Raw genomic sequence first — 12,302 nt, forward strand, 5'->3', positions numbered from 1 at the left:
CTGTGATATATTTCTTCTTAAATGGCAATAATGCAGCAGAACAGCCTTAACTTATACCTTCGGATGACCTGGTTAGTCTTCAGTATGCCAGCCTTCAGGGATGGGGAAATAATTTTTCCTTTGCTTTCTTTCTCCTATCTCCCTTGCACTCTACCTGCTGTGCAATCCTTGTTCATTTTCACTAACTGTGCTTACAAACAACATGGGGAATTTTGGGGAATTTTCATGAATTTTATTTATTATTTGCTTCTTTCTTCAGGTACAACTATTATTGTCATGAATAAATAATGCAACAGCAATCTTTCTTTCACTGTGCACTGAAAATTTAGCAATTTCTACACAGAAAAGAAGCTCAAGAAACAGAGAAATTGTAGCAATGCTGTGATTTCATTATTCTGTTCCAGGAAATGTTGATTGTCAAGTTGGAAGTACCTATCTATCTCCTCCCAAAAAATCTCCATTCGTATGCAATGGTCTATAAGCATCCTGGGTAAGTTTAAAGTTGCCTTTAGCAACTAATGAGTTTACAAGGCAGTGAACACTGTTCAGATGACATTTGCCACCCGACAGTTGAAACCAGACTCATCTCTCTGTGATCTTTGCTTTTTGCTTTACAAGGCCACAGTGGTGGCTCCACCTATCAGCCACTGAGCAACCTACATGGAAAAGCCAACTGTGTTTGACATCAACGAGCATCTCTGTTTGCTGAAGTCTGGTGAACTCTGCATTCACTTAGTCTTATCTGGGGCTTAGGTATCATTACAGTGAGCATCTTTGCATCCCTGTCATTCTCCTCAAACAGTGACTGGGAAACCCCAAAAAGTGTAGAAATCTGGTGAGATAGTATCCACATACCAGCATAAGGAGAGAAATAAGCCTGCCTGGTTTTGGATGTGTGTATGAGTGCAACAGCCTTGTGGAGAACAGTAGTAGGTGGAGGGCAAGAGTGGACAGCACACAGCGAGAGCGGAAGGGGAAATGTCAAGAAAAAACATTGCAAGAGAATAACTTGGTGAGGTTTCTCTGTCTTTTGAACAGCTATACCCATTTATTTCTTGTAGCTGATCAAGAATGCAAACCTCACACTCAGACACAAACATGTGGTTTCTAAATCTGAATTAGATTTTCCTCCAAATTTCCATGTGCTGGCTGAATCTTGATGACAAAATGCAGTGCCACTTCTTACTTTTCTGCATGTTGAACCAACAGAAACCCCCCAAGAACAACAGACAAGGCCTTCTCTGCATTTTTTGTTGATTAAGCAACTCAGAAGCTCCTTCAGAAAAACTGTGCAGTGAAAATGACTTCTCCGTATCTCCCTGTTTTTGACAACCACTGATGGTTACCTTTCTTGCCTAAGTAAGTGCAAAAGCTGGCAACAGCACCTTACTGTGGCCAAACTCCACTGACTGTAAGGTAATAAAAGAGTCAAATATTTTTTTCTGGGTCTGTGTCATTCTGCAGAGCAGCCACATATAACTACATTACCTCAGCTTCAGAGAGCCTGGAATATGCTGTTCTACCACACTGATTGCCTGCTTTGATAAGGCTGGTTTTACTGCTGTGTTTCTACATCCAAATTAAAACCTTTTTGTCATATAGCAAAACAAAAATTCTAATTAAGGCAAAATAAATGTGCTAAGTGAAAGACAAATACCCCTCATATTTTCTCCTTTCTCTGGTCCTGGTACTTTGCAATGAATCTGGGGATATTTTATGAATGTTAAACAAAATATTTGGAGCAAAGTCTGCTTTTTATAAATCCTGCCTCTCTCTAACCTTTCACTCTCAATAACATAGAGAAAAATATACAACACTGAATGTCTGGCGGCAGCTCCCAGCCACTGTGAGACAGTTACACTGCTGCTAAATCATATTAGCTGGGAGTTTGCAACAGTGAGATATTCTCAAGCCTTTTGCCTCCTTTCCTACATAGCAGCACTTGGTGTGAGACTTCTGCTTACATCTCCTCCCACAGAAATGTCCCTCTTATATTTGTCATGACCATCCATTTTACAGTGATGTTTTTTAAATGCTGTTGATGAACACTTTCTGTATGCATTCTTACTTGTCATTCTCTGTTAATGGAAACCTTCTGAAACTGTTCCAAGGACCTCATCAGTTTGCCTGTCAGATAAAGCCTCAGCCTCTCTTCGCCCTCCACTCCATTTTTTGCTTTGTTAAATTTAGCTCTCTTTCTTATTTAGGTGCAAGTGACTGAATAAGATTTTCCTGGACTCTGTGCACCCACTAGCACATGTTTGTTGCAAGCTAAGATAAGCCACAGGGTGCTTAACATCCCATCCCCTCAGAGGGAAGGAATTTTCTAAAAATCTAAGAAATTAGGTGAAAACAGATACAGAGGCAATAAATATAACAAAATATAATGAAATACTTCTCTGAGGTCTGATACGGTGGTGAACAAACACACATTTCATTTTTTTAAAGGTATGCAAATGCTGCCAATGCAGCAGCATTTTTTTCAAACAGCTGTTTGAAGATACAACATCTTTGCTTAATTTTGAAGATCAGCACTCTGGTTCCATCTTCTGCCTCAGACCAAGCAAAATACTTGAGTTGGTACTGAAACTAAAGCTACTGCTGAGCTGAGGCACTGACAACAGTTTTCCTTCTATTTCAGGAAGGACAGTGGTGTTTATTTCTCTTTTCTTTTTTCATCTTTATCATGGAGCAAAAAGTGCCTGGAGCAGTGAATTCAGTGTCTTGTTAAACTCCTATATGAACCCAAATAATAAGTAAATATAAATTATTTTACCCAAACCTCTTCACTCCTTCAATTTAATAATCTCACTTGTCATTCTTCCTCTTTGTTGCTCCATACAAACTATAACTAAACCCATACAACTTGCATGCAGCAAAAGCAAAATGTCTGCATTTATTGTGAAGTCCCCATTGAGATCTGAAATGCCCTTGACTGCTCTTCTCTAGTCTTCTCAGTATCTAGCTCTGATGTAAGTTGGAACTGCATAGTGATGTGAAAATGATTTTTTGATCTGAAGGATTTTTAGAAGCTGTACCAGCTTACAGCTTATATCCATTTTCAGTATTACTTAAGCAAGCAACAAGCACCATCAACAGTTTCCAGACTTCCCGGATCACCCTTCATGGAACCCTTTTTAAGTGTGGGCAGCTAGTTACAGGTGGCCTTGCTTGGGAGCTTGGGTCAGATGGCCGCTGGAGATCTCCTCCTGCCTCATACATTCTGTCACTCCACAGTGCTGAGCACCTGGCATATCTGGGCTCCTGCTCTATGTGAATGCCCAAGCAGGGATGTAGGGACTCATCCATCTTCATTCCACAGTGGAAAGTGTCCCTGCCAGAAATACTGCTGGATCCTGAAGCCACAGTGCTCCTCACAGTTACCTACTCATTGATCAGCCAAATGCGGTCTCCTGGTGGAAGCCAGATAACACCTGACATATTATGGCCCAAAGATAAGTAGATCAACCACTTCAGAAAAACTCTTTGGAGGGCTTCTTCCTTGGTTCCTCCTCTTCCCAACCTAGTTAATGTACATCTGTGACATTGAGAAGTCTGGGCTGAGTTCAGAATTACCACCAATACTCTGAGTGGTACTTGTATGTTATATAGATCTCTAGGCACATGTTTCCCACTCCTTTTTAATCAGAAGCATGCAGGCCAGTGATGAAAGAAAGATACACGAGCATCTGCTTTTCAGCCAAACACTTCTTTTGTGACTAGTGGATAACTTTCAGGTTTTCCATGTATACTTGTTTTGAAGCAAATTAAGTAAATAAAAACACATAAATTTATGTGACAATGAAGAGACTCTGGTTGTCAGTTTGCTTTCCAATGAACAACAACAAAAAATACCTCCTGATTTAAATGTACTAAGACAAGAAAAAGGTGTCTGGATATTATTAAACTGTAGCGTGTAATTAAATTAAATGCGTTCTATAAAAATAACACAATGTACCAAAGAGTGTTTAAAGTGCTTACAGCAAAGCAATTCTTGCTGTCCAGATTCACCATCAACAGGTACTAATCACGGGCATTATTGCTTGGTAACACTGAAAGCAGTAAGTTTATCTCACCTAAAGTTGAGATGCCCTGAAGCATCATTCTTCCACTCCAATTTAAGAGTGTTCACTGCATTTACTAGGAGAAAGAGCTGGACCAAAGACAGAAAGAAGGAGGATCTGTAGAGTCAAGCCAGTTTCCTTTCCAGGGGGACAAGGGAAGGTTTAGAAAACTTTGCCCTAAGAACTGAGGAACTGAAGAAATAGGTTTCCTCTAGAGTGTCGCAGGAATCCATGCAGGGACTACAACAGAGGAAAGGTAAATAGTAAATGGGTCTCTGCAGCCAGCCACCAACATAGTCCAGAGCTCTGCATGGGTTTTGTTCCCTCTTGCGCAGGATATGACATTTTAGTGCTAAGTAGTGCTACATTATTATCACTGCATACAGTGAACACGTGAGGTGGAATAAAGGAAATGTCTAATATCTTAACAAGAATGCATTGGTTTCAAGAATCCCATTAAAAGTAATGAGTGCTTTAGCATCCTCCACACCTCTGTTTGTGTGCAAGTCTTACAGAAGTTGAGGTGCTTCCCTCTCCCAGTTTTAGGCACTTATCTATGCACTCAGCTCTCCTGTCCGCCCCAGATACTTTGATGCCAGAACAGCAATACATCATTACCTTGGTTTTGGTGGCCAGCAAGCACAGCGGAGACAGAGGAGTTTCAGACAGGAAACCCATAGTGCAAGACTGTTGTTCAGATCCCTCTTGACATTAATAGTGACCTTGGTAATCCAAGGAAAATGAAGCGGTGGCAGATCAAAGTCCTGCTGCTGTCTCCACTCCCAGAGCTTACCATTCAGATGCAAAGCTTTGCACTAATAAAAGCCAGATGTTGAGCAGGCTTCATTTCCTGATTAGCTGAGAAGTCACTTTGGAAAAGACAGCTCTAGTTCCAGTCTTGAATTGCAGGCACTGAATCAGCCCTTCCAGTGGGATATCGTGACAAATAAAACACAAGGCACAAAGCTGGCACTGGTGGTGATGAGGACAGGTTACCTCTCAGAAAGTGGTCCTTTCTCAACAAGGAGTAAACTTACTGTAGGGAGAGTATCTGGTCATTCCCATGTTAATTACATCATCCTCTTTTATGATTGGCAATCTGCAGTGCAGACATGAGCAATACTTCTTGGGTCTAATAACACTAAACACCAACAGAATCTCCTAGTAAAAACCCCTGCTCCTGACTGGAGGCAAAAGCAGGGCCTTCATTGTAGTCCTGGGAAGGTTAATTTACCTTCACTTTCCTCTGAGATCTGACAAAACTTGAAATAAAGTAATCAGTTCTTTTTAAAGGTTTCCTGTTATTGAAAATCCAGTTTAGTTTAAAGGAACAGATGAAAGGCAATGCTCTCAAGTTGCACCAGGAGAGATTTGGGTTGGATACTAGGAACAGTTTCTTCTCAGGAGGAGCAGTGGTACTCTGGAATGGGCTGCTCAGGGAGGTGGTGAAGTTGCTGTCCCTGGAAGCGGTCAAGAAATCTGTGGATGTGGCAGTGAGGGACGTGGTCAGTGGGCATGGTGAGAGTGAGCTGGGGTTATATTTGGTTGTCTGAGAGGTCTTTTCCAACCTTAATGATTCTGTGATTCTATGAATATTTTGTTGCCTTTTAAGATTTTTCTTTTTACAATTCTTGTCAAAAAACAAACACAAAACCAAACAAAATGTGAACTACAAGGTTTATAGGTTTTATAAATTTATTTATTTGTTTATTTACTTTTCCTGAAAAAATGCTTGAAGTTTCCAGCAAAAATAAAATGTAAGTTTTAAACTCTGGAAATGTTCACTACCTGTGCCAAGTGCACCTTACATTCCTGTACAATTTCGTATTTCAATAACAGGGAAATTAGCTCTCCAGAATTACAGCTCTGTTTCACTTGAGAAGATGACTTATGATAAAATGTGTTCAAATCAGTCTTGCTAGCCAGACTTCTGCTCCCTCATCACTACTGTCACACTAGCATTTCATGTGCAATCAGCTGTTTTTAGCTGTGGAAAAGAAATACATTCATTTGGTTTTCACACAACCCTTCTGACGCACACTGCTTGTGCTGACATGGGCAGAGCCCAGTCTGAGAAGCTCTAATATTTGTCCAAGAAAAAAAAGAAGGGAATTCAGGATTTGACTTACATTTTCCAGAGCACTAGTATTTCATGTGGGATAAGACCTGGCTCCTAGATTTCAGCATTAGTTTGTTCGCTTGTACTGAGCTCTCAGCAGACTGAATTGATGCACGTGTTGTACCTAACATCTGCTGTTCACCATCATTCTTTCCTTGCCCACTGCCCTCCTCAATGAGATCCTGTTGAAGCCTGAATTTAAATTGATATCTTCAGTCCCACACAGAATCACATGCCTGGGACTGCAGAGGAAACCTTGGAAGGGGAGCAAAATACCACACCCAGCAGCCAGATTAACAGCAAAGAAAATACCAAATGCTCCATCAGAATACCACTTGTTTTAAAATATACATATATATTTTTTCCTTTCCCAGCTTGTATGTACCATGCATGAAAGTAATCTTACAATAAATTACATTCAGCTTTTGGTCTCTAATTCAGTGAGCTCGTTAGCAATGACTGCAGATGTAATGACCTTTAATTCTCTAAGATTTAAATTCTTTAAAAGGTCCAGGACAAGCCCAGCTCCAAGCTACAACGTCTAATACTAAATATTTAAACAGCAAAAAATGTATGACATTGGTTTCATTGTGCTGATAGCTATTCTTGAATGCAGAGTCTGTAATTTACTGTAATTTAAAGAAAGAATGTCAGCTGTGAAGGATATAAATCCAAAATGTGACCTTTCCTGAAGGAGAGAATAACAATATGGTGAAGAAGTCTGTATTCCCCGGTGCCTTTTAGAATATTATTATTATTATTATTTTAATATTTTCCTTTCCTGGAAAAGTTTCCTTTTTTCTTCTCACATTGTCACCCTGCTCTCCATCCCCATTCCCAGGGAAAACCTTGGCCAAGTACCACAGGCAGAGGCATCTCCAGGGGCCCCAAACCAGCCTGCTGGAAATCTGAGACTGGAAGAACTCTTCCTGTGGCACCAAATAGAAAATACTTCCCCCTCTCCTTCATCTTCCCACAGAACCCTTGTGGTCTGGATGAGACGTAAACTTCTTCATATTTTGGAGCATTGACTTAGGGACATACATGCCAAGCCTCTTCCCTTGCCACCCAATGGGAAGATAGTACAGGATGGAGAGGGGACATGCCTTGTTTCTGAGAAGATGGTTTCCTCATTTTCTTCCACTGAGGAATGAGAATATGACTGTAATCTCATTTAAAAAAATAAAATAAAATAATAATAATAAAATAAAATTGTGAAGATTAGTCATTTCTTTAGATGTATGGTTTTTCATAGTAGGTGAAAATACCAAAATACTAAAGAATCATATTGTACCACAGCTTCCCATTCAAAATCATTTGAGCAGAGGGAACATCTGATATTGATCAGGATATAATCCTTTGTTGTACTGCCACGTGGCATACCTCGGTCTGAACATGCAGTAGATTCTTAGCAAAAGTAGGGACATTCAAGTAGCCCCAAAAGCTTCTGAATCATCTGAAAGAATGGAAGTAAAGACTGTAGTTTTTCTACTTTCATGAATCTGCATTTCAGAAACAACAAAAACACATCCTTTTGTTGTTGGAATGACAAGTAGTTAAATTAAGTGTTGTGAAAAGCATGTGAAACAGCATTATTGTGCAGCACCACAAACTTCAAAAGTAAGGCGTGCTATCACTGCAGAATGGCCAGAGATTTTGTCTCTGAATTAATTTTCCTCCAGAAAAATAAGAAAAATAGCCACAAATTAAATTACTTTAATTTAATGTTACTTAATCTTATTATTTCCTATTCAATTTATTTTTATTTAATTTCTTTCTATTCCCCCCCATGTATTTTAGTCTTTGGAGCAGAAACTCCTGAGAAAAAACAAAAGAAAAAAGAAAGAAGAGGAACTGGGGTCCTGTTCCCTAGTGGCCTCAGCATCCCTCGGTACTTCCAAAGTCAAAATGGATTGTGATAACTCAACTTACTCCCATGCTGGCTCTGGATCTGGCCTGCCATGCTGTATCAATGCTGACACATATAACCCTGTCTCAGGCTCCAGCACTGTGCAGAGGAGATAAAGAAACTCATGGCAGAGACTTCCCAGCCAAGTCAGATACCTGCAGCCTCTGCTACAAGAGGTAACACCCAAATAAGCAGCAGGAATCAATTTCAGCTTCATCTGCAGCCCCACTGCTTTATTCTTTACTTGTTGATCCTCAAAACAAATTAAGTAAAAAGGAAATTCAAGAGGAAGATCACCAAATCCTCAAAGCACTTGTCACTTCTGGTGCAGCATTGCCTTTCCCCATGTGAATATCCTCTCCCAGCTAAGGCTGCTCCCAAGATGACTGCATTTTCTGGCCACTCTGAGAATCACTTTAAGTGTCTGCTCACTTCCTGCCAATGTGTTGGCAGTGGGAGCTGTCTAACTCCCAGTAAAACACTTTGGAATAGCTGTGTAGCTGTGCCAAATAGGTATTCACTGACGTATATTAACAGCTTTGATCCACAGTGATTAATGTCAGTTGTTTCTGCCCTTATTGCCTCATCACATATTTTGGGCATGTTCTTTTGACATCATTTCTGACTTACTGGTAAACAATGCTCTGTGTTCCTCCTCATGCACAGGCAGAACTCGAATATTTTGCCATACAGTTCTATCTTTCAGCTGCCTTAAAAAGAAGGAAGTTTCATGCAAGGCCCAAAGAATAACGTCTATTTCTTTTCACTGTCAATAGCAGGAAGAAGTGAAAATGATGTTTCAACAAAAAGCAACTTATCAGCTTGGAGTTTTCTGAATATAAATATCTCAGAAACCATTCTGCTGAATATCAACCTCCATAAAAACATGGAGCTTGAAAGAATTAATAGCCCACTTCCTTTCTTTAAACTTAAATACTTAACTGAATGACTTTTGCCAGCAATTGTGTGAAACACCTGGAGAGGAACAGCAAGAGGGAATTACCCGAATAATTAACAATATCATGTGGCACTTATATTAAGCAACATGGCATTTCAAGAATGAGGCCTTAGTGTCCTTCACAACTAGGAATTCCTGAGATTTGAGACTTGCAGGCTGAATGAAGGGAGCACAATATCTCCTTGGTATTGACCTCTTTGGAGCAAGAGCCCAACAATCTACCTGCCTTCAGCTGGGAGAGCTCACATCTCCAAAGGGCACCAAGCAGAGAAATAGGGTTACATTTTTAGTGAGGCTTCCTAATGTTATTTTCAGTTCCATCCCAAGATTCCATCAAGAGACTTTTACCTGGTTTTGTGGCATTTGAGTGTCTATTAGTTCAAGCAATAAGACAAAAATACTATTGAGGTGTTTTTCCTCCATGGAAATAAGAAATAAGACCAGGCAGCTTACAAACAAAGAAGATTCATATATATAGTTACATGCAGGTGCTAGAAAAGAGAGTAATTCTCCTGGAGAATCATCTGCTGCATTCAGGTATGTTCTCTATTTTATGTGTTGGTACAAGGTCGGTAGATTCCTACTGTGTGAATACTGAGGCTTGTGAGCTCCTTAGTCTGTTCTATAGCACACACACAGGACGGTTTAATGGGCCCTCTGTTTAGTTTATAGTCTACCCACTCACTCAGGAGCAGAGTAATGATTGCAGCTAGGGGCAGTTGTAAAGCACATGTGGAAAGATTTTCAACCCCAAGGCTCTAATCTCCCCTGCTAGCCACCACTGCCATGTGGTGAGGCTATTACCATCCGCAGCTCTAAAGCACAGTTCATAAACTCCTTCCACATGGTTTATACAAATCCCTACAAGGCTGCATTGCATTGTTCTGCAGGCAAGGAGACACAACAGTCTTTGCTTCCCCGCTTCTCTTGATGATCCCAAGAGAAAATTATTTGTCAGTGTTCATTTATGAAAAAGTAATTGAATTCTTCTTCTGGTGATTAAAGAAACGACAGATGTTGACACGTACAACTTAAATGAAAACAAAACGCTGACCATACCAGAGTCATGTGGAGGGACCACTGTTACCTCCTGATTCCAGATGAATCCCAGATGCTTGCTGGAGTATGCACAAAGCGGACTGTGTTTATTGTCACTGCATGGTTATCTCAGCGGTATGTCCAATATAAAATGATGAAACTTGCTTTCAAGCTATTTATCAGAAGGAAAAACAAACTGAAAAGCTTAGGAGTTTAGAAGGTGTCTTGACTGACAAATGGGAATGTTAATAGGAAATATATTGAAAACCCTTTGAGTTTAGACTTATTCTTTTAGAAAAGAGCCTTTATTTATTTTGTTTGCTTTTTGGTTTCTGTTCACACCCTGTCAGTCTTTCTAACTAGGCGCTGGCATCCCATTACAGGAAGAGATGAAAACTCTATGAGGACAAATCAAAGTTATTATTCAGAGGTGCACAGCATTTATGCTTTAATTCCTAGTTCATGGCACTCTAGTTTTCTATGTAAAGTCACTTTGCTGAATTTATGTAGAAAACAGAAGTGTTCTAATTAAAAAGGTTAGGTTTTATTTTAGAAGTCATGGTTTTTTCCTATTTAAATGCAGTTTTTAGGGAATTTCAATCTTACTGGCTCTTTCTTTCACCTCAAGAAGTCTGCTAATTGCAGAAGCTGCAATGGAGCAGTGAAAAAGGAAAACACACAAAAAAGAAATTGTATGCCTACAGGAAGTTTCAGGATAAACTACACTTCATTTAACAATGGGCATTCCCAGTTCAGCACTGAGGATTTCAGGATGAAAACATAACCTACTGATCGGAAGACTGATCAACTTTCTGCCTATGCTTTCCCTTGATTTGCCGTCCACTCAAAGGTACTCAGTGGCCAGGCAGAGGATGAAAGAAATACAGCAGTCAGCATTTAGAACTTTACTCAAATGTTTAAATACAAAATGTTAAAAAACGACAACAAAAAAGCATTAAAATGCCTGTTAGGAGTAAAAGCTCAACAAGAATTCTCACAAACAAGGAATAAAGAGGAATAAATTTAAAGTCCTCTTTCCCCTTCTGTTCAAAAGACTGACACAAGCTACCAAGGCCAAGAATAAGATAAGACTGAAAGATCTGTGGATACATATACTCCCTTCTCTAGTATCTGCTGTTAGGATGAGATAGGAATCCATGGCTGCTGCTCTTTTAAAATGTGAAAGTGGTGTTTAGAAAAGAATCATCCTTTGTGCTTGGATTTTGCTTTCTGTGAATACAAGTGAACATCTGTTAAGTTTTAATTAATAGTTACATAGGTGATAGACCATCAGTTAAATGTTTGAAGTGAGGAGAACATTTATATGTGTAAGTATTTCCCAAGCGGATGTCATTATTTATGTTTCTGCATTCTTTTAAGAATAGATCGAACTAATCAGGCAGCAGGGAAACATGTTTTGGGAATTATGGTTCTTTGCAGATATGAAGTGCCCTCATTATCGGATTGTTGCTTTTACTGGGCTCAAGTCAGCCTTAGACACATGACTCAAAGCAGTTTGTGGGTCAACAGTCAACACCTACTGCACAAACACTTCCAGGAATTTGCAAGTTGACTGGGTGTTAGCTGGAGTGTAAACATAACATTGTTTTGCACTGCAATGGGTAATGGACTTCTGCCCTTCAACTGCACTGGGCAAAGTTACTGCTTGCTAATCACCGCTTTGTCTCCCTACTTTGCCCACTTTCAGCTAGACAGAGTAGTTTGCACTGACTTGGTTCTTCCATTATGATGCATGTGTAACTCAGCCTGCAGCTGTGCAGCTGGCAGGCAAAGTTGGATGATGCTGCCAAGGTAGCAAAGAGAAGAGTGGGTTAGTAGTTTAATATAAAGGATGCTCCCAATAGCCATGAAGAACGTTTTTCATAGCAGTCATGGGCATTAATAACACTGCCAGTTACACCAATTAACATCCTTCCATGATAATGTGGGTTATAATTAGTAGGAATGTTTTGCTAATTAAAACTTGAATTAACCCCATTATCAGCTAATTAAATTAGAACTACAATAAGCTCATGTAAAATAAAATAAAATAGAAGAAAAAAGAAAAAAAAATAAAAAGCAACGACATTAAAAACTCTTCTCCCACCTCTCCTTGCTTCCCATTATCTCCCTTTTGTCAAGTCTATCACTAGTCATCACTCTCCATGATGCCTTTCCACACAAGACATCTATAAGTGGTTTCTGTTCTGTAGG

The sequence above is a fragment of the Excalfactoria chinensis genome, chromosome Z, assembly GCF_039878825.1.
Source record: "Excalfactoria chinensis isolate bCotChi1 chromosome Z, bCotChi1.hap2, whole genome shotgun sequence".
In the NCBI taxonomy this organism is placed as follows: Eukaryota; Metazoa; Chordata; class Aves; order Galliformes; family Phasianidae; genus Excalfactoria; species Excalfactoria chinensis.